At 60.8% G+C, this 22,500-nt stretch overlaps 2 non-coding genes across 2 annotated transcripts; both read right to left on the bottom strand.

Annotated features, from left to right (window-relative positions):
- Positions 1–1,971: 1,971 nt before the first annotated feature.
- LOC131869918 (5S ribosomal RNA) lies at positions 1,972–2,090 on the bottom strand. The gene has a single exon (XR_009368286.1). It is a non-coding gene; the product is annotated as a 5S ribosomal RNA (ribosomal RNA).
- A 6,441-nt stretch (positions 2,091–8,531) lies between these two features.
- On the bottom strand, positions 8,532–8,650 carry LOC131869922 (5S ribosomal RNA). The gene has a single exon (XR_009368290.1). It is a non-coding gene; the product is annotated as a 5S ribosomal RNA (ribosomal RNA).
- Positions 8,651–22,500: the final 13,850 nt, after the last annotated feature.

Consider the following 22,500-nt stretch of genomic DNA (forward strand, 5'->3'; position numbering starts at 1 on the left):
TGTCCGAGCGTTTGGTGGGGTTGCGCGCCCTGGTGGGCACCATGGTGCGCACCAAGGAGCGCTCCGAAGTGTGCTCCAAGGTGCGGCGTGCACGAAGTCGGAGCCCGGTTTGCCCCGGGTGCGCACCTCGCGTGCACCTTCGCCGCGGTGGGCACCATGGCGTGCACGAAGTCGGAGCCCGGTTTGCCCCGGGTGCGCACCTCGCGTGCACCTTCGCCGGGGTGGGCACCTCGGCTGGGTTGCGCGCCCTGGTGCGCACCAAGGAGCGCTCCGAAGTGTGCTCCAAGGTGCGGCGTGCACGAAGTCGGAGCCCGGTTTGCCCCGGGTGCGCACCTCGCGTGCACCTTGGCGCGGTGGGCACCATGGCGTGCACGAAGTCGGAGCCCGGTTTGCCCCGGGTGCGCACCCCGCGTGCACCTTCGCCGGGGTGGGCACCTCGGCTGGGTTGCGCGCCCTGGTGCGCACCAAGGAGCGCTCCGAAGTGTGCTCCAAGGTGCGGCGTGCACGAAGTCGGAGCCCGGTTTGCCCCGGGTGCGCACCTCGCGTGCACCTTCGCCGCGGTGGGCACCTTGGCTGGGTTGGGCACCATTGAGCGCTCCGAAGTGTGCTCCAAGGTGCGCACCATGGCCCTCCAAGGTGCGCAGCATGGCGTGCACGAAGTCGGAGCCCGGTTTGCCCCGGGTGCGCACCTCGCGTGCACCTTCGCCAGGGTGGGCACCTCGGTGCGCACACCTTCTCAATGTTTTCTTGCCTTTTCTGGAAATTGGTGAAGGCAGCGCATCAAAGGTGCGCACCTCGGTGTGCTCCGAGGTGCGAACCCGAGAGCGCTCCGAGGTGCCCACGAAGTCGAAAGTCGGGTTAATTGCATTGTTTTCCCCGGGTGCGCTCCGAGGTGCGCAACATCGGTGCGCACCAAGGAGGGCTCCGAAGTGTGCTCCAAGGTGCGCACGATTCGGAGCTCGGTTTGCCCGGGGTGCGCACACCTTGGCTGGGTTGCGCACCCTTTGTGCGCTCCAAGGTGCGCACGAAGTCGGAGCTCGGTTTGCCCCGGGTGCGCACCTTCGCCAGGGTGCGCACCTTGATGCGCACGCCTTGGCTGGGCTGCGCACCTTGGTGGGCGCCATGGTGCGCACCTTTCGTGCGCTCCAAGGTGCGCACGAAGTCGGAGCTCGGTTTGCCCCGGGTGCGCACCTTGGTGGGCGCCATGGTGCACTCCGAGGTGCCCAAGATTGGTGCGCACCAAGGAGCGCTCCGAAGTGCGCTCCAAGGTGCGCAGGTGCGCGCGAAGTCGAAAGTTGGGTTAATTGTCCGGTTTGCCTCGGGTGCGCACCTTGCGTGCACCTTCGCCAGGGTGGGCGCCTTGGTGCGCACACCTTGGCTGGGCTGCGCACCCGGGCGCGCACACCTTGGCACCCGCGTTTCCTTCATTTTAAATTTTTTTTTTTTACAATCTCTCAAGTGGGAAATTCTATAATCTCAACTTTTTTTGCCTTTTCAGGAAACTTTTGAATGGAGCGCATCATTGGTGCGCTCCGAAGTGTGCTCCAAGGTGCGCACCTCTGGTGTGCTCCAAAGCTCTCTCTAGCTGCGTGCACCTGCCCCGGCCGCGCACCCGGCCCCGCCCAGCTTCGCTCACCTGTCCCGGGCGTCTGGTGCGGAACCTTAGAGTAAGAAACATCACCGTGCACCTTGGCCAACGTGCGCGACTCGACCGAGCGCGCACTGGTCGAGGTGCACACCGATTTCACCTGGGTGCGCGCGCAGCACCTCGGGCGCACCGGGGTGCGCGCACAACGCCCGGGTTGCACCGTGGCCTGTGTGCTCGGGGCGCCTCGGGTGCGCGCTCGGTGTCGCCCCCGCGCGCGCGGTAGTGCGGGCAGCGCACCCCGGCCCGGCCCGGCCCCGACGAGAACGCAAACGGGCAAAAGGTTTATTCAAATAGCATTGCGACGCCCGGCGAAAAACTAAAAAAGGGTGCAACACCGGGACTTCCCGGGAGGTCACCCATCCCAGTACTACTCCGGCCCAAGCGCGCTTAACTGCGGAGTTCTGATGGGATCCGGTGCACTAACGCTGGTATGATCGCACCCGTTATGAGCTTGTCGCAGTGTGTACTTAGCAAACCGCGACCCACGTGCGAATCCACCCCGGCCACCCACCCCCGTCGAGGTGCACACCCTCCCTCGCGAAGTGCGCCCCGTTCGCCAAGTGTGAGCCCTGCCCGGGTGCGCGCACCTTGCTAGGGCGTCGGGTGTGCACCCGGCCCGGCCTACGTGCGTGCACCTGGACGGGGCGTCGTGTGCGTGCAGTGTCCCGTCTGCAACGCGGTGCCCACACACCACCTCGGGCGCAACGACCTGCGCTCACATGTGGGCCGAGTGCACCTTGGTGCATGTTCGGGGCGCCTCGGGTGCACGCTCGATCTTGCCCCGGTGCACCAAGGCGCTCGGTTTGCCCCGGGTGCGCACTTGGTGCAAGGTGGGCACCCAAAATAGGGATCAAGCACCAAAACACAAGTTTCGGGATGCAAAATGGGACCCAAGGACCACAAATGCGTTCCAAGACCCATGATGGGTCCACGAGAACAAAAATGTGTTCCGAGACTTAATAAACAAATATTGGGTTTTAGGAGAAGAAACATGCTCTGATGCCCAAAACGAGAATCGACCCCGAAAAGGCCACAGGCCAAAAGTGGGATGCGAGACAAAAAAAAATGGGACCCGAGGACCAAAATTGGGTTCCCAGGTCGAAGACAGGGCAACCGGACAAGAAACGACCTCTAAGGCTCGAAATGAGTCCCGACGACTAAAACTTGACAAGAAGCACCCATCAGGCACCCAACTCGACACCCATGGGATGCCGACCCACCCGGGCTTCCACCTAGCACACCTTGGCACCCACCCACCCTCGCACCCAACCTCGCACCCAACTTAGCACCTTTGAACCCACATTGGCACTCACCCTGACCCTGGCACCTTGGAACCCACATTGGCACTCACCTTGACCCTGGCACCCACCTTTGCACTCACCTTGGGACCCACCCTGGCTCCCACCTCGGCACCCACCCAGACACCCACCTTGGTTCCTTGGCACCCACCTTGGATCCTTGGCACCCACCCCGACACCCACCTTGGCACGCAACTTGGCTACTTGCCACCCACCTTGGCTCCTTGACGCCCACCCCGACAACCACCCCGTGACCTACCCTGGCTAGGGTTGGTGCACACCCACCCTGGTGCCCACCTTGGCACCCACCCCATGACCCACCTTGGCACGCACCTTAGTACCCACCCCGTTACCCACCCTAGGACCCACCCCGTGACCCACCTTGGCCAGGGTGGGTGCCTTGGTGCGCACAACTTGCCTGGGCTGCACACCAGGGCGGGCTCAAGATGGCACCCGCGTTCCGTTTTTTTCACTATCTTTCAAAACGGAAATTTTAAAATCTCGTATTTTTTTTTTTTTTGCCTTTTCTGGAAATTAGTGAAGGCAGCGCATCAAAGGTGCGCAATGCTGGTGCGAACCCGGGAGCGCTCCGATGTGTGCTCCAAGGTGCGGCGTGCACGAAGTCCGAGCCCGGCTTGCCCCGGGTGCGCACCTCGCGTGCACCTTCGCCGGGGTGAGCACCTTGGCTGGGTTGCGCGCCCTGGTGCGCACCAAGGAGCGCTCTGAAGTGTGCTCCAAGGTGCGGCGTGCACGAAGTCGGAGCTCGGTTTGCCCCGGGTGTGCACCTCGGGTGCGCACCTCGCGTGCACCTTCGCTGCGGTGGGCACCTTGGCTGGGTTGCGCGCCTTGGTGGGCACCATGCAGTGCACGAAGTCGGAGCCCGGTTTGCCCCGGGCGCGCACCTCCGCCAGGGTGGGCACCTTGGTGCGCACAACTTGCCTGGGCTGCGCACCAGGAAGGGCTCAAGATGGCACCCGCGTTCCGTTTTTTTCACTATCTTTCAGAACGGAAATTTTAAAATATCGTTTTTTTTTGCCTTTTCTGGAAATTAGTGAAGGCAGCGCATCAAAGGTGCGCAACGCTGGTGCGAACCTGGGAGCGCTCCGATGTGTGCTCCAAGGTGCGGCGTGCACGAAGTCGGAGCCCGGTTTGCCCCGGGTGCGCCCTGGTGGGCACCATGGTGCGCACCAAGGAGCGCTCCGAAGTGTGCTCCAAGGTGCGGCCTGCACGAAGTCGGAGCCCGGTTTGCCCCGGGCGTGCACCGCGGGTGGGCACCTTGGTGCGCATGCCTTGCCTGGGCTGCGCACCAGGGCGGGCTCAAGATGGCACCCGCGTTCCGTTTTTTTCACTATCTTTCAAAACGGAAATTTTAAAATCTCATTTTTTTTTGCCTTTTCTGGAAATTAGTGAAGGCAGCGCATCAAAGGTGCGCACCTCGCTGCCCACCACGGTGCGCAACGCCGGTGGGCACCCGGGAGTGCTTCGAAGTGTGCTCCAAGGTGCTGCGTGCACGTTGTCGGAGCCCGGTTTGCCCCGGGTGCGCACCTCGCGTGCACCTTCGTCGGGGTGGGCACCTTGGCTGGGTTTGCCCCGGCTGCGCTCCGAAGCGGGGTTATTGGAGCGCCGCCTCTTTTTTTGTCGGAGCGTTTGGTGGGGTTTCTCGCATTGGCTCTTCCCAGGCCCGGTTGCCACCCTGGCGCGCACGAAGTCGGAAGTAGGGTTAATTGCCCGGGTGCGCACCTTTGCCAGGGTGGGCACCTTACCTGGGCTGTGCACCAGGGCGGGCTCAAGATGGCACCCGCGTTCCGTTTTTTTCACTATCTTTCAAAACGGAAATTTTAAAATCTCCTCTTTTTTTTGCCTTTTCTGGAAATTAGTGAAGGCAGCGCATCAAAGGTGCGCACCTCGCTGCCCACCTTGGTGTGCTCTGAGGTGCGCACCCGGGAGCGCTACGAAGTGTGCTCCAAGGTGCGGCGTGCACGTTGTCGGAGCCCGGTTTGCCCCGGGTGCGCACCTCGCCTGCACCTTGGCCGGGGTGGGCACCCTGGCTGGGTTTGCCCAGGGTGCGCTCCGAAGCGGGGTTACTGGAGCGCCCCCTCTTTTTTTGTCAGAGCGTTTGGTGGGGTTTCTCGCATTGGCTCTTCCCAGGCCCGGTTGTTGGGTGCGCTCCCACCCTGGCGCGCGCGAAGTTGGAAGTTGGGTTAATTGCCCGGGCGCGCACCTTCGCCAGGGTGGGCACCTTGGTGCGCACACCTTGGCTGGGCTGCGCACCAGGGCGGGCTCAAGATGGCACCAGCATTCCCTTTTTCTCACTATCTTTCAAAACGGAAATTTTAAAATCTCGTTTTTTTTTGCCTTTTATGGAAATTAGTGAAGGCATCGCATCAAAGGTGCGCACCTCGCTGCCCACCTTGGTGTGCTCCGAGGTGCCCACCACGGTGCGCTCCGAGGTGCCCACCACGGTGCGCAACGCCGGTGCGAACCCGGGAGCGCCCCGATGTGTGCTCCAAGGTGCGGCGTGCACGAAGCCGGACCCCGGTTTGCCCCGGGTGCGCACCTCGCGTGCACCTTGGTGCGCACACCTTGGCTGGGTTGCGCGGCCTGGTGGGCACCATGGTGCGCACCAAGGAGCGCTCCAAAGTGTGCTCCAAGGTGCGGCGTGCACGAAGTCCTAGCCCGGTTTGCCCCGGGTGCGCACCTTCGCCGCGGTGGGCACCATGGCGTGCACGAAGTCGGAGCCCGGTTTGCCCCGGGTGCGCACCTCGCGTGCACCTTCGCCGGGGTGGGCACCTCGGCTGGGTTGCGCGCCCTGGTGCGCACCAAGGAGCGCTCCGAAGTGTGCTCCAAGGTGCGGCGTGCACGAAGTCGGAGCCCGGTTTGCCCCGGGTGCGCACCTTCGCCGCGGTGGGCACCCTGGTGCGCACCATGGCGTGCACGAAGTCGGAGCCCGGTTTGCCCCGGGTGCGCACCTCGCGTGCACCTTCGGCGGGGTTGCGCGCCCTGGTGCGCACCAAGGAGCGCTCCGAAGTGTGCTCCAAGGTGCGGCGTGCACGAAGTCGGAGCCCGGTTTGCCCCGGGTGCGCACCTCGCGTGCACCTTCGGCGGGGTTGCGCGCCCTGGTGGGCACCATGGTGCGCACCAAGGAGCGCTCCGAAGTGTGCTCCAAGGTGCGGCGTGCACGAAGTCGGAGCCCGGTTTGCCCCGGGTGCGCACCTCGCGTGCACCTTCGCCGCGGTGGGCACCATGGCGTGCACGAAGTCGGAGCCCGGTTTGCCCCGGGTGCGCACCTCGCGTGCACCTTCGCCGGGGTGGGCACCTCGGCTGGGTTGCGCGCCCTGGTGCGCACCAAGGAGCGCTCCGAAGTGTGCTCCAAGGTGCGGCGTGCACGAAGTCGGAGCCCGGTTTGCCCCGGGTGCGCACCTTCGCCGCGGTGGGCACCCTGGTGCGCACCATGGCGTGCACGAAGTCGGAGCCCGGTTTGCCCCGGGTGCGCACCTCGCGTGCACCTTCGGCGGGGTTGCGCGCCCTGGTGCGCACCAAGGAGCGCTCCGAAGTGTGCTCCAAGGTGCGGCGTGCACGAAGTCGGAGCCCGGTTTGCCCCGGGTGCGCACCTCGCGTGCACCTTCGGCGGGGTTGCGCGCCCTGGTGGGCACCATGGTGCGCACCAAGGAGCGCTCCGAAGTGTGCTCCAAGGTGCGGCGTGCACGAAGTCGGAGCCCGGTTTGCCCCGGGTGCGCACCTCGCGTGCACCTTCGCCGCGGTGGGCACCATGGCGTGCACGAAGTCGGAGCCCGGTTTGCCCCGGGTGCGCACCTCGCGTGCACCTTCGCCGGGGTGGGCACCTCGGCTGGGTTGCGCGCCCTGGTGCGCACCAAGGAGCGCTCCGAAGTGTGCTCCAAGGTGCGGCGTGCACGAAGTCGGAGCCCGGTTTGCCCCGGGTGCGCACCTCGCGTGCACCTTCGCCGCGGTGGGCACCATGGCGTGCACGAAGTCGGAGCCCGGTTTGCCTCGGGTGCGCACCCCGCGTGCACCTTCGCCGGGGTGGGCACCTCGGCTGGGTTGCGCGCCCTGGTGCGCACCAAGGAGCGCTCTGAAGTGTGCTCCAAGGTGCGGCGTGCACGAAGTCGGAGCCCGGTTTGCCCCGGGTGCGCACCTCGCGTGCACCTTCGCCGCGGTGGGCACCTTGGCTGGGTTGGGCACCATTGAGCGCTCCGAAGTGTGCTCCAAGGTGCGCACCATGGCCCTCCAAGGTGCGCAGCATGGCGTGCACGAAGTCGGAGCCCGGTTTGCCCCGGGTGCGCACCTCGCGTGCACCTTCGCCAGGGTGGGCACCTCGGTGCGCACACCTTCTCAATGTTTTCTTGCCTTTTCTGGAAATTGGTGAAGGCAGCGCATCAAAGGTGCGCACCTCGGTGTGCTCCGAGGTGCGAACCCGAGAGCGCTCCGAGGTGCCCACGAAGTCGAAAGTCGGGTTAATTGCATTGTTTTCCCCGGGTGCGCTCCGAGGTGCGCAACATCGGTGCGCACCAAGGAGGGCTCCGAAGTGTGCTCCAAGGTGCGCACGATTCGGAGCTCGGTTTGCCCGGGGTGCGCACACCTTGGCTGGGTTGCGCACCCTTTGTGCGCTCCAAGGTGCGCACGAAGTCGGAGCTCGGTTTGCCCCGGGTGCGCACCTTCGCCAGGGTGCGCACCTTGATGCGCACGCCTTGGCTGGGCTGCGCACCTTGGTGGGCGCCATGGTGCGCACCTTTCGTGCGCTCCAAGGTGCGCACGAAGTCGGAGCTCGGTTTGCCCCGGGTGCGCACCTTGGTGGGCGCCATGGTGCACTCCGAGGTGCCCAAGATTGGTGCGCAACAAGGAGCGCTCCGAAGTGCGCTCCAAGGTGCGCAGGTGCGCGCGAAGTCGAAAGTTGGGTTAATTGTCCGGTTTGCCTCGGGTGCGCACCTTGCGTGCACCTTCGCCAGGGTGGGCGCCTTGGTGCGCACACCTTGGCTGGGCTGCGCACCCGGGCGCGCACACCTTGGCACCCGCGTTTCCTTCATTTTAAATTTTTTTTTTTTACAATCTCTCAAGTGGGAAATTCTATAATCTCAACTTTTTTTGCCTTTTCAGGAAACTTTTGAATGGAGCGCATCATTGGTGCGCTCCGAAGTGTGCTCCAAGGTGCGCACCTCTGGTGTGCTCCAAAGCTCTCTCCAGCTGCGTGCACCTGCCCCGGCCGCGCACCCGGCCCCGCCCAGCTTCGCTCACCTGTCCCGGGCGTCTGGTGCGGAACCTTAGAGTAAGAAACATCACCGTGCACCTTGGCCAACGTGCGCGACTCGACCGAGCGCGCACTGGCCGAGGTGCACACCGATTTCACCTGGGTGCGCGCGCAGCACCTCGGGCGCACCGGGGTGCGCGCACAACGCCCGGGTTGCACCGTGGCCTGTGTGCTCGGGGCGCCTCGGGTGCGCGCTCGGTGTCGCCCCCGCGCGCGCGGTAGTGCGGGCAGCGCACCCCGGCCCGGCCCGGCCCCGACGAGAACGCAAACGGGCAAAAGGTTTATTCAAATAGCATTGCGACGCCCGGCGAAAAACTAAGAAAGGGTGCAACACCGGGACTTCCCGGGAGGTCACCCATCCTAGTACTACTCCGGCCCAAGCGCGCTTAACTGCGGAGTTCTGATGGGATCCGGTGCACTAACGCTGGTATGATCGCACCCGTTATGAGCTTGTCGCAGTGTGTACTTAGCAAACCGCGACCCACGTGCGAATCCACCCCGGCCACCCACCCCCGTCGAGGTGCACACCCTCCCTCGCGAAGTGCGCCCCGTTCGCCAAGTGTGAGCCCTGCCCGGGTGCGCGCACCTTGCTAGGGCGTCGGGTGTGCACCCGGCCCGGCCTACGTGCGTGCACCTGGACGGGGCGTCGTGTGCGTGCAGTGTCCCGTCTGCAACGCGGTGCCCACACACCACCTCGGGCGCAACGACCTGCGCTCACATGTGGGCCGAGTGCACCTTGGTGCATGTTCGGGGCGCCTCGGGTGCACGCTCGATCTTGCCCCGGTGCACCAAGGCGCTCGGTTTGCCCCGGGTGCGCACTTGGTGCAAGGTGGGCACCCAAAATAGGGATCAAGCACCAAAACACAAGTTTCGGGATGCAAAATGGGACCCAAGGACCACAAATGCGTTCCAAGACCCATGATGGGTCCACGAGAACAAAAATGTGTTCCGAGACTTAATAAACAAATATTGGGTTTTAGGAGAAGAAACATGCTCTGATGCCCAAAACGAGAATCGACCCCGAAAAGGCCACAGGCCAAAAGTGGGATGCGAGACAAAAAAAAATGGGACCCGAGGACCAAAATTGGGTTCCCAGGTCGAAGACAGGGCAACCGGACAAGAAACGACCTCTAAGGCTCGAAATGAGTCCCGACGACTAAAACTTGACAAGAAGCACCCATCAGGCACCCAACTCGACACCCATGGGATGCCGACCCACCCGGGCTTCCACCTAGCACACCTTGGCACCCACCCACCCTCGCACCCAACCTCGCACCCAACTTAGCACCTTTGAACCCACATTGGCACTCACCCTGACCCTGGCACCTTGGAACCCACATTGGCACTCACCTTGACCCTGGCACCCACCTTTGCACTCACCTTGGGACCCACCCTGGCTCCCACCTCGGCACCCACCCAGACACCCACCTTGGTTCCTTGGCACCCACCTTGGATCCTTGGCACCCACCCCGACACCCACCTTGGCACGCAACTTGGCTACTTGCCACCCACCTTGGCTCCTTGACGCCCACCCCGACAACCACCCCGTGACCTACCCTGGCTAGGGTTGGTGCACACCCACCCTGGTGCCCACCTTGGCACCCACCCCATGACCCACCTTGGCACGCACCTTAGTACCCACCCTGTTACCCACCCTAGGACCCACCCCGTGACCCACCTTGGCCAGGGTGGGTGCACCCACCCTGGTGCCCACCTTGGCACCCACCCATCCTAGCACCCAGCCTGTGACCGGGCTTGGAACCCAACCTTGCACCCGTCTTGGCCAGTGTGGGTGCGCACCCATCCTGGCACCCACGTTGTGACACACCCTTTAACCCACGCACCCTAGCAGCCACGTTGGCACCCACCTTGGAACACAACCTAGCAACTTGGCACCCACCCCGTGACCCACCTTGGCATCCACCATAGCAGTCGCCCACTTGGCACCCACCTTGGAACCCAAGTTGGCACCCACCTCGGCACCCACCTTGACACTTGTGGACCCACCTTGCCACTCACCCTAGCATCGACCCATCCTAGCACCCACCCTGGCACCTTTGCACCCTAGCACTCACCCATCCTAGCACCTAACCTGTGACCCACCTTGACACTCACCCTCGCACCCACCTTGGAACCCAACCTAGCACCCACCCACCCTGACACCAACCCTAGCACCTACCCACCCTTGCACCCACCCTGTGACCCATCTTGGCACCCACCCATCCTACCACTCAACCTATCACCCACCTTCTCACCCACCTTGGCATCCACCTTAGCACCCACCCACACTGGCACCTTGGCACCCACCTCGGGCAAGGTGGGTGCACACCCACCCTGACACCCAATTTAGAACCAACCGAGCATGTTACCCACCTTGGCACCCACATTGCAGCCCACCCTAGTACCCACCCTATGACCCACATTGGCATCCACACCCTAGCACCCAGGCACCTCGACACCCGCCTTGACACGCACCCTAGCACTAAACCTGTGACCCACCTTGGAACTCACCCTAGAACCCACCCACCCTGTGAACCACCTTGGCATCCACCTTAGCACCCACCCACCTTGGCACCCACTCTAGCACTCACCCATCCTAACACCCAACTTGTTACCCACCTTGGCACCCGCCCTCGCGTCCACCTTGAAACCCACCCTAGCACCCACCCACGCAGGAGCCCACCTTGGCACCCAACCTAACACCCACGCATCCTGGCACCCAACTTGTGACCCACCTTGGAACCCACCCTAGTACCCACCTTTGAACCCACTATATCACCAACCCACCTTGGCACCCACCCTATGACCCTCTTTGGAATCCACCCTAGCACGCACCCACCCTGGCACCCACCATGGAGCGCACCCTAGCACCCACCCACCTCGGCACGCACCTCAACACCCACCTTGGTGTGCGCACTGCGCCAACCTCTCAAAGACCCTATGTGGTGCGCTCCAAAGTGTACACCTTTGGTGCGCTCCAAGGTGCGCACCTTTGGTGCACACCGAGGTGCACACCAAAGTGTGCACCGAGGTGAGCACCAAAGTGCACTCCAAGGTGCACACCAAGGCGTGCACCTTTGGTGCGGTCAATGCAAACGAATTCGGAAGTTGGGGTCGATGTCCTAATCGCTGCTGCAGACTACACGTATGAGAATCGGACAAATAGCTTTATATAGGGGAGGTGTTGCGTTTGATGGGTCGACTCCCCTGGTTGTGTGCACTGCACCAACTTCAAAGACCCTGTCTTGTTTAAGAAGTCAAAAGTTGGGGTGGATGTCCTAATCATTGCTGCAGTCTACGCATGTATGAGAATCAGACAAATAGCTTATATAGGGGAGGTGTTGCATTCGGTGGGTTGACTCCCCTGGTTGTGCGCACTGCGCCAACCTCAAAGACCCCGCATAGCAGAAGAAGTCGGAAGTCGGATTTTGGTGAGCACCAAGGCGTGCACCTTTGGTGCGGTCAACGCAGACGAATTCAGAAGTTGGGGTGGATGTCCTAATCGTTGTTGCAGGCTACACATGTATGAGAATCAGACAAATAGCTTATATAGGGGAGGTGTTGGGTTTGATGGGTCAACTCCCTTGGTTGTGCGCATTACGCCAACCTCAAAGACCTTGTTTTCGTTAAGAAGTCAAAAGTTGGGGTCAATGTCCTAATGGCTCCTGTAGGCTACACATGTATGAGAATCGGACAAATAGCTTATATAGGGGAGGTGTTGGGTTTGATGGGTCGACTCCCCTGGTTGTGCGCATTACGTCAACCTCAAAGACCTTGTTTTCGTTAAGAAGTCAAAAGTTGGGGTCGATGTCCTAATTGCTCCTGTAGACTACACATGTATGAGAATCAGACAAATAGCTTATATAGGGGAGGTGTTGGGTTTGATGGGTTGACTCCCCTAGTTGTTCGCATTACACCAACCTCAAAGACCTTGTTTTCGTTTAGAAGCCGAAAGTTGGGGTCGATGTCCTAATTGCTCCTGCAGGCTACGCATGTATGAGAATCAGACAAATAGCTTATATAGGGGAGGTGTTGGGTTTGATGGGTCGACTCCCCTGGTTGTGCGCATTGCGCCAACCTAGACCCTGCATTGCGGATGAAGTCGAAAGTCAGAGTTTGGTGTGCTACAAGGTGTGGTCGAAGGTGCTCACCTAGGTGTGCACCTTTGGAGCGCAGGAAAAGTGCCCTCCAAAAGTGCGCACCTTTGGAGTGCACAAAAGTGCCCTCCAAAAGTGCGCACCTTTGGAGCGCACAAAAAGTGCCCTCCAAAAAGTGCCCTCCAAAAGTGCGCACCTTTGGAGCGCACAAAAGTGCCCTCCAAAAAGTGCCCTCCAAAAGTGCGCACCTTTGGAGTGCAGAAAAGTGCCCTCCAAAAAGTGCCCTCCAAAAGTGTGCACCTTTGGAGTGCAACAAAAGTGCCCTCCAAAAGTGCGCACCTTTGGAGCGCAGAAAAGTGCCCTCCAAAAAGTGCCCTCCAAAAGTGCGCACCTTTGGAGCGCAGAAAAGTGCCCTCCAAAAAGTGCCCTCCAAAAGTGCGCACCTTGGAGCGCAGAAAAGTGCCCTCCAAAAAGTGCCCTCCAAAAGTGCGCACCTTTGGAGCGCAGAAAAGTGCCCTCCAAAAAGTGCCCCTCCAAAAGTGCGCACCTTTGGAGCGCACAAAAGTGCCCTCCAAAAAGTGCCCTCCAAAAGTGCGCACCTTTGGAGCGCACAAAAGTGCCCTCCAAAAAGTGCGCACCTTTGGAGCGCACAAAAGTGCCCTCCAAAAGTGCGCACTTTTGGTGCGCACCAAGGCGCTGGTTCGGTCGTTGCAGGCGAGTTCGGAAGTTGGGGTCGATGTCCTGAGCGGAGGTGCAAACTACACAGGTGTCGGAATCGGACAAATAGCTTATATAGGGGAGGTGTATGCTTCGATGGGTCGACTCCCCAGGTTGAGCGCACCGCGCCAACCTCAAAGACCCTACGGTATGGATGAAGTCGGAAGTTGGGTCCGATGACCGATTCGATTAGTAGGTATGCTCATGAGGTCGGAATTTGGGTCCGATGACCTGCCATGTGCAGGAAGGCGAATGTTGGCACTGTGCGTTGCAAGGTGCACACCAAGGTGCTGGTGCGGTCTTTTTAGTCGAGTTCGGAAGTTGGGGTCGATGTCCTGATCGGAGGTGCAAGCTACACAGGTGTGGGAATCGGACAAATAGCTTATATAGGGGAGGTGTATGCTTCGTTGGGTCGACTCCCCGGGTTGAGCGCACCGCGCCAACCTCAAAGACCCTACGGTATGGATGAAGTCGGAAGTTGGGTCCGATGACCGATTCGATATGTAGGCATACTCGCGAGGTCGGAATTTGGGTCCGATGACCTGCCATGTGCAGGAAGGCGAATGTTGGCACTGTGCGTTGCAAGGTGCGCACCAAGGCGCTGGTTCGGTCGTTGCAGGCGAGTTCGGAAGTTGGGGTCGATGTCCTGATCGGAGGTGCAAACTACACAGGTGTGGGAATCGGACAAATAGCTTATATAGGGGAGGTGTATGCTTCGTTGGGTCGACTCCCCGGGTTGAGCGCACCGCGCCAACCTCAAAGACCCTACGGTATGGATGAAGTCGGAAGTTGTGTCCGATGACCGATTCGATATGTAGGCATACTCGCGAGGTCGGAATTTGGGTCCGATGACCTGCCATGTGCAGGAAGGCGAATGTTGGGACTGTGCGTCGCAAGGTGCGCACCAAGGCGCTGGTGCCGTCGTTGCAGTCGAGTTCGGAAGTTGGGGTCGATGTCCTGGTCAGAGGTGCAAACTACACAGGTGTGGGAATCGGACAAATAGCTTATATAGGGGAGGTGTATGCTTCGATGGGTCGACTCCCCGGGTTGAGCGCACCGCGCCAACCTCAAAGACCCTACAGTATGGATGAAGTCGGAAGTTGGGTCCGATGACCGATTCGATACGTAGGCATATTGGCGAGGTCTGAATTTGTGTCCGATGACCTGCCATGCGCAGGAAGGCGGAATTTGGGTCCGATGACCGAGTTGATGGCGTGCCATGCGCAGAAAGGCGGAATTTGGGTCCGATGACCGAGTTGATGTTGATGGCCCGCCATGCACAGGAAGGCGGAATTTGGGTCCGATGACCGATTTGAAGGCGTGCCATGCGCAGAAAGGCGGAGTTTGGGTCCGATGACCGAGTTGATATTGATGGCCCGCCATGCGCAGGAAGGCGGAATTTGGGTCCGATGACCTGACATACGCATGGAGTCCGACTCGGGGGCCGATGTTCGATTCGATGACTTGCATTGTGGGTAAAGTCGGAAGTTGTGGTCTTTGACCCGATTCGATGACCAGACTTCGGCTGCTTGAGAATCGGACAAATAACTTATATAGGGGAGGTAGTGTTCTCGAGCATCCTCCCCCCGTGCCCGTTTATGTCGATTGATGCTGGTGCTCGACTGGTTGGAGCGCTCGGATGCAAAAATCTTGCACCAGGATTTATCGATTGTGATGGACACGGCAAGTCTCCTGATTGCTATGCAGGAGCTCATCGTGAATCTCTATGCGGCCTTGGTATGGACTCGACCTGCGGAATGGTTCGGCAATGGTAGTCGCTCCAACACGTCCTTGCAATGGCCACAGAGGTGATTCGACTAGAGCTCCAGTCTAGCTTTTGGGTTGCTTGGCGGACTGGTATAGCCGCGATCGAGTTCCGGCCATGAACGTTTTAGATAGCTCTTGGGCTTTCTGGGACGGAAGTCGGAAGTTTGGGCTGTTGTCCGATTTGATGACCATTCTTCGGATGTGTGAGAATCGGACAAATAACTTATATAGGGGACTGTGTTGTCTCACGCAGCCCCCTCCGTGCCCCTCTATCTCGACCGATGTTGGTGCTTGAAAGGGTTGGGATCGCTCGGATTTATAAACGTGCACCACCATTTGTCGAGTGTGAGGGACGCGGCAGGTCTCCTAAATGCTATACGGGCGCTCTCTGAGAATCTCTATCCGGCCTCGACACAGACTAGTCTTGCTGAATGGTTTGGCACTGGTAGTCGATCCAACACGTCGTTGTTGTGGCCGCCTAGGCGATTCGATTCGAGCCCCCGTCTAGCTTTTGGGTTGCTTGGCGGATTTTGCCCTATCCGCAAGTGAGCTCGGTCCCTAAACGTTCGAGAAACCCGATTGCTATGCGCCGACTCTCTTTCTTGCGAGCCTCCATCTAGCTTTTGGGTCTCTACGGAACGGAAGTCGGAATCTGGGACCGTTGTTTGATTCGACGAGGCAGACTACGGTTGTGCGAGAATCGGACAAATAACTTATATAGGGGAGGTGTTGACTGGAGCATTCTCCCCCGTGCCCCTCTAACTCGACCAATGCTGGCGCTCGAACGGTGGTAGCGCTCGGATTTTCGTTGAGCGCCAGCATTGGTCGATTTAGAGGGGCATGCGAGATTCCCGAATGCTATGCGAGGGCTCTAACGGAAATGTCTATTGGTTTCGGTATGGATGCAATTGCGAGTGGTTCGGCAAAGGTAGTCGTTCCGATGCGTCCATGTCGTGGCCAAATCGATAATTCGATTTGAGCCCTCGTATAGCATTTGGGTCTCTCGATGTGATTCCGCATTCCAGTCCCTTTGGGCACTGCTTGAGCCGCATCCCAGGGGGTTCCCTTCCCAATAATCTGCCTCGCAACCCGATTGCTATGCGGTGAGGCTCCTCGGCCGCCTCGGAACTATCTGTGTATCAGACGCATCGCGGGATAAGGGGTTGGCAACGGTAGTCGCCCCAAGCGCGTCCGATGCTTGGACCATTCCGAGGCGGCCCTGAAGCCTCTTCCGTCTAGCCGTTGGGTCCTTCTCGCCGCATCCCTTGCCTCGCACCCCGATTGCTATGCGGTGAGGCTCCTCGGCCGCCTTGGAACTATCTGTGTATCAGACGCATCGCGGGATAAGGGGTTGTCACTGGTAGTCGCCCCAAGCGCGTCCGATGCTTGGACCATTCCGAGGCGGCCCTGAAGCCTCTTCCGTCTAGCCGTTGGGTCCTTCTCGCCGCATCCCTCGACTCGCACCCCGATTGCTATGCGGTGAGGCTCCTCGGCCGCCTTGGAACTATCTGTGTATCGGACGCGTCGCGGGATAAGGGGTTGTCACTGGTAGTCGCCCCAAGCGCGTCCGATGCTTGGACCATTCCGAGGCGGCCCTGAAGCCTCTTCCGTCTAGCCGTTGGGTCCTTCTCGCCGCATCCCTCGCCTCGCACCCCGATTGCTATGCGGTGAGGCTCCTCGGCCGCCTTGGAACTATCTGTGTATCGGACGCGTCGCGGGATAAGGGGTTGTCACTGGTAGTCGCCCCAAGCGCGTGCGATGCATGGACCATTCCCAGGCGGCCCTGAAGCCTCTTCCGTCTAGCCGTTGGGTCCTTCTCGCCGCATCCCTCGCCTCGCACCCCGATTGCTATGCGGTGAGGCTCCTCGGCCGCCTTGGAACTATCTGTGTATCGGACGCGTCGCGGGATAAGGGGTTGTCACTGGTAGTCGCCCCAAGCGCGTCCGATGCTTGGACCATTCCGAGGCGGCCCTGAAGCCTCTTCCGTCTAGCCGTTGGGTCCTTCTCGCCGCATCCCTCGCCTCGCACCCCGATTGCTATGCGGTGAGGCTCCTCGGCCGCCTTGGAACTATCTGTGTATCGGACGCGTCGCGGGATAAGGGGTTGTCACTGGTAGTCGCCCCAAGCGCGTCCGATGCTTGGACCATTCCGAGGCGGCCCTGAAGCCTCTTCCGTCTAGCCGTTGGGTCCTTCTCGCCGCATCCCTCGCCTCGCACCCCGATTGCTATGCGGTGAGGCTCCTCGGCCGCCTTGGAACTATCTGTGTATCGGACGCGTCGCGGGATAAGGGGTTGTCACTGGTAGTCGCCCCAAGCGCGTCCGATGCTTGGACCATTCCGAGGCGGCCCTGAAGCCTCTTCCGTCTAGCCGTTGGGTCCTTCTCGCCGCATCCCTCGCCTCGCACCCCGATTGCTATGCGGTGAGGCTCCTCGGCCGCCTTGGAACTATCTGTGTATCGGACGCATCGCGGGATAAGGGGTTGTCACTGGTAGTCGCCCCAAGCGCGTCCGATGCTTGGACCATTCCGAGGCGGCCCTGAAGCCTCTTCCGTCTAGCCGTTGGGTCCTTCTCGCCGCATCCCTCGCCTCGCACCCCGATTGCTATGCGGTGAGGCTCCTCGGCCGCCTTGGAACTATCTGTGTATCGGACGCGTCGCGGGATAAGGGGTTGTCACTGGTAGTCGCCCCAAGCGCGTCCGATGCTTGGACCATTCCGAGGCGGCCCTGAAGCCTCTTCCGTCTAGCCGTTGGGTCCTTCTCGCCGCATCCCTCGCCTCGCACCCCGATTGCTATGCGGTGAGGCTCCTCGGCCGCCTTGGAACTATCTGTGTATCGGACGCGTCGCGGGATAAGGGGTTGTCACTGGTAGTCGCCCCAAGCGCGTCCGATGCTTGGACCATTCCGAGGCGGACCTGAAGCCTCTTCCGTCTAGCCGTTGGGTCCTTCTCGCCGCATCCCTCGCCTCGCACCCCGATTGCTATGCGGTGAGGCTCCTCGGCTGCCTTGGAACTATCTGTGTATCGGACGCGTCGCGGGATAAGGGGTTGTCACTGGTAGTCGCCCCAAGCGCGTCCGATGCTTGGACCATTCCGAGGCGGCCCTGAAGCCTCTTCCGTCTAGCCGTTGGGTCCTTCTTGCCGCATCCCTCGCCTCGCACCCCGATTGCTATGCGGTGAGGCTCCTCGGCCGCCTTGGAACTATCTGTGTATCGGACGCGTCGCGGGATAAGGGGTTGTCACTGGTAGTCGCCCCAAGCGCGTCCGATGCTTGGACCATTCCGAGGCGGCCCTGAAGCCTCTTCCGTCTAGCCGTTGGGTCCTTCTCGCCGCATCCCTCGCCTCGCACCCCGATTGCTATGCGGTGAGGCTCCTCGGCCGCCTTGGAACTATCTGTGTATCGGACGCATCGCGGGATAAGGGGTTGTCACTGGTAGTCGCCCCAAGCGCGTCCGATGCTTGGACCATTCCGAGGCGGCCCTGAAGCCTCTTCCGTCTAGCCGTTGGGTCCTTCTCGCCGCATCCCTCGCCTCGCACCCCGATTGCTATGCGGTGAGGCTCCTCGGCCGCCTTGGAACTATCTGTGTATCGGACGCGTCGCGGGATAAGGGGTTGTCACTGGTAGTCGCCCCAAGCGCGTCCGATGCTTGGACCATTCCGAGGCGGACCTGAAGCCTCTTCCGTCTAGCCGTTGGGTCCTTCTCGCCGCATCCCTCGCCTCGCACCCCGATTGCTATGCGGTGAGGCTCCTCGGCCGCCTTGGAACTATCTGTGTATCGGACGCGTCGCGGGATAAGGGGTTGTCACTGGTAGTCGCCCCAAGCGCGTCCGATGCTTGGACCATTCCGAGGCGGCCCTGAAGCCTCTTCCGTCTAGCCGTTGGGTCCTTCTCGCCGCATCCCTCGCCTCGCACCCCGATTGCTATGCGGTGAGGCTCCTCGGCCGCCTTGGAACTATCTGTGTATCGGACGCGTCGCGGGATAAGGGGTTGTCACTGGTAGTCGCCCCAAGCGCGTCCGATGCTTGGACCATTCCGAGGCGGACCTGAAGCCTCTTCCCTCTAGCCGTTGGGGCTTTCTCGCCGCATCCCTCGCCTCGCACCCCGATTGCTATTCGGTGAGGCTCCTCGGCCGCCTTGGAACTATCTGTGTATCGGACGCATCGCGGGATAAGGGGTTGGCAGTGGTAGTCGCCCCAAGCGCGTCCGATGCTTGGACCATTCCGAGGCGGCCCTGCAGCCTCTTCCGTCTAGCCGTTGGGGCCATCTCGCTGCATCCCCCACCTCGCACCACGATTGCTATGCGGTGAGGCTCCTTGGCCGCCTCGGAACTATCTGTGTATCGGACGCATCGCGGGATAAGGGGTTGTCACTGGTAGTCGCCCCAAGCGCGTCCGATGCTTGGACTATTCCGAGGCGGCCCTGCAGCCTCTTCCGTCTAGCCGTTGGGGCCATCTCGCCGCATCCCCCAGCTCCTCGGCCGCCTCGGAACTATCTGTGTATCGGACGCATCGCGGGATAAGGGGTTGGCAGTGGTAGTCGCCCCAAGCGCGTTCGATGCTTGGACTATTCCGAGGCGGCCCCGCAGCCTCTTCCGTCTACCCTTTGGGGCCATCTCGCCGCATCCCTCGCCTCGCACCCCGATTGCTATGCGGTGAGGCTCCTCGGCCGCCTGGGAACTATCTTCGTATCGGATGCATCGCGGGATAAGGGGTTGTCACTGGTAGTCGCCCCAAGCGCGTCCGATGCTTGGACTATTCCGAGGCGGCCCTGTGGCCTCTTCCGTCTAGCCGTTGGGGCCATCTCGCCGCATCCCTCACCTCGCACCCCCATTGCTATGCGGTGAGGCTCCTCGGCCGCCTTGGAACTGTCTTCGTATCGGAAGCATCGCGGGATAAGGGGTTGTCACTGGTAGTCGCCCCAAGCGCGTCCGATGCTTGGACTATTCCGAGGCGGCCCTGCAGCCTCTTCCGTCTAGCCGTTGGGGCCATCTCGCCGCATCCCCCACCTCGCACCCGGATTGCTATGCGGTGAGGCTCCTCGGCCGCCTTGGAACTATCTTCGTATCGGACGCATCGCGGGATAAGGGGTTGTCACTGGTAGTCGCCCCAAGCGCGTCCGATGCTTGGACTATTCCGACGCGGCCCTGTGGCCTCTTCCGTCTAGCCGTTGGGGCCATCTCGCCGCATCCCCCACCTCGCACCCCGATTGCTATGCGGTGAGGCTCCTCGGCCGCCTTGGAACCATCTTCGTATCGGACGCATCGCGGGATGAGGGGTTGTCACTGGTAGTCGCCCCAAGCGCGTCCGATGCTTGGACCATTCCGAGGCGGCCCTGAAGCCTCTTCCGTCTAGCCGTTGGGGCCTTCCCGCCCCATCCCTCGCCTCGCACCCCCGATTGCTATGCGGTGAGGCTCCTCGGCCGCCTTGGAACCATCTGTGTATCGGACGCATCGCGGGATAAGGGGTTGGCACTGGTAGTCGCCCCAAGCGCGTCCGATGCTTGGAGCATTCCGAGGTGGCCCTGAAGCCTCTTCCGTCTAGCCGTTGGGGCCTTCCCGCCCCATCCCTCGCCTCGCACCCCGATTGATATGCGGTGAGGCTCCTCGGCCGCCTTGGAACTATCTGTGTATCGGACGCATCGCGGGATAAGGGGTTGGCACTGGTAGTCGTCCCAATCGCGTCCGATGCTTGGACCATTCCGAGGCGGCCCTGCAGCCTCTTCCGTTTAGCCGTCGGGGCCTTCCCGCCGCATCCCTCGCCTCGCATCCCGATTCCTATGCGGTGAGTCTTCTCGGCCGCCGCGGAACTATACCTGTTATTGCTACTGCATCCTTCGGCTGGTAACCTCCTCTGCCGCCTTGGAACGTTCTCTTTGTCGGACGCGTCGCGGGATAAGGGGTTGGCACTGGTAGTCGCCCCAAGCGCGCCCGATGCATAGACCGCTCCGAGTTGACCTTGCTTTCAGCCTCTCACATGCATAGACCTCTCTGAGTCGACCCTGCAGCCTCTCACGTTTAGCCTTTGGAATCTCGCCTCACAACATGATTGCTATCCTTGATGCATCCCTTGCCTCGAGCCCTGATTGCTTTCTTGGCTGCATCCCTCCTCTCCTCACAGCCCGGTTGTCATCACTGCTTCATCCGTCGCTTCATGCATTCTGGCTGCTGGGCCCTTCCCACCGCACACCTCGATTGCTATCTCTTCTGCATCACACACCCCGATTGCTATCTCTGCTACATCCCTCGGCTCTCACTTCTGCATCCTTCGCCTCCCACCTCGATTGCTATCAATGCTGCATCCGTAACCTCACACCCCGATTGCTATGCGGGGAGGCTCCTTGGCCGCCTTGGAAATTTCTGTGTGTCGGACGCACCGCGGGATAAGGGGTTGGCACTGGTAGTCGCCCCAAGTGCGCCCGATTCTTAGACCGCTTCGAGGTGACCTCGTAGCCTCTTTCGTCCAGGCTTCCTGCCTTCAACGCCCTTTTTACACCTCGATTGCTATGCGCGGGCTCGTTGGCGTCTATCACCTCTCTGCGAAGAGTGGCACGATGATTGTTGGGGTAAATCGTAGCAGTCCGATCTCTGGCCTTGGGCCATTGTGAGGGCTGATCGATTTCCTGTGCGCATCTCGTGTTCGCCCAGTAACAGACTCGACGACTTGTAATCGGTCTTGTTCCCGATTGTTCCTGGAGGTAGTCTTCGGAACTCTTGGATTTGACCTGTCACTCGAACTGTCCTCTTCCGAGGATGCTTGTGTGTGTGTGCTTGTGCCATTTCCTTGGCGGTATTAACGAGATATTAAAGAGCGGAGTGAGCGCCTCGCCCAGCTATGTTTGGGGCTCTCACTCCCTTACCCGGTGTGCGACCGCTTTGCACGTAGGTTGCGGAGCATCGCGACTCTTTCGATGTTTGGCGGTTGTCTTCCGGTGATGCGTTGGTCCCGAAGTGCACGTTACTAGCATTTCTGCCATTGTTCTCGATCTTTGGCACGTTCCTTCGTTGCAATTGGATATATATCTCCGTTTATACGCGCAGGCTTCTCCCGCCTATTCAGCGCTGTCCCACTCTCAGCACTCTCGTGGTCTCCTTGGCTTCTCTCTCCCGTGAGCGAGCTCTCTTCTCGAGTCTTTTCCATGTCCCATGGAGGTTGCCTTGCGAAATTCGGGCACACAAACGTGACCGGATAAGAGCGGAATTGCCTATGAGGAGAAGCTCACCTTAGGGAGCAGCAATGCCGAGTGTTTCGACAGAGGGTAGAGGGGGCGTTGTTTGGGCGGTTGCACAAAAGAGTGCTACGGTTGCACTGAAGGTTGCTTCTTCGTCTCCGACGAACTCTTCGAGGCAAAAAAGCTTGTATACGGGGTCGAGGTGGGACTGTTCGTGCGAGTTGCGCCACCAAAAGTGCGTAGGGGGCATATACCTGGGAAATGGATGTCTCTGAGTGGCCTTACTCGGTCGCGTGCACGGTGCATTCTCTAACGGCAGGACTGTCGCGAGCATGTGCGGTTCGGATGTTTTCGGGTAAAGGGTTCCGTACGGGATGTTCTTCCCAGGCTCCTGTGAACCGAGACTCTGCATCGTCGTGCTCCGGCTCCCGTGGGTGCTTCATGCCTCGTCGAGCTGTTTGTCGTGGACGATTAAGGCCGAGGCCTTCCTTCGAGAGGGGAATTGTTCAGGCTGGTCGAGGCGGGATTGTTCGTGCGGGGTGCACCA

This window comes from Cryptomeria japonica, unplaced genomic scaffold, assembly GCF_030272615.1.
Source record: "Cryptomeria japonica unplaced genomic scaffold, Sugi_1.0 HiC_scaffold_273, whole genome shotgun sequence".
Taxonomy (NCBI): Eukaryota; Viridiplantae; Streptophyta; class Pinopsida; order Cupressales; family Cupressaceae; genus Cryptomeria; species Cryptomeria japonica.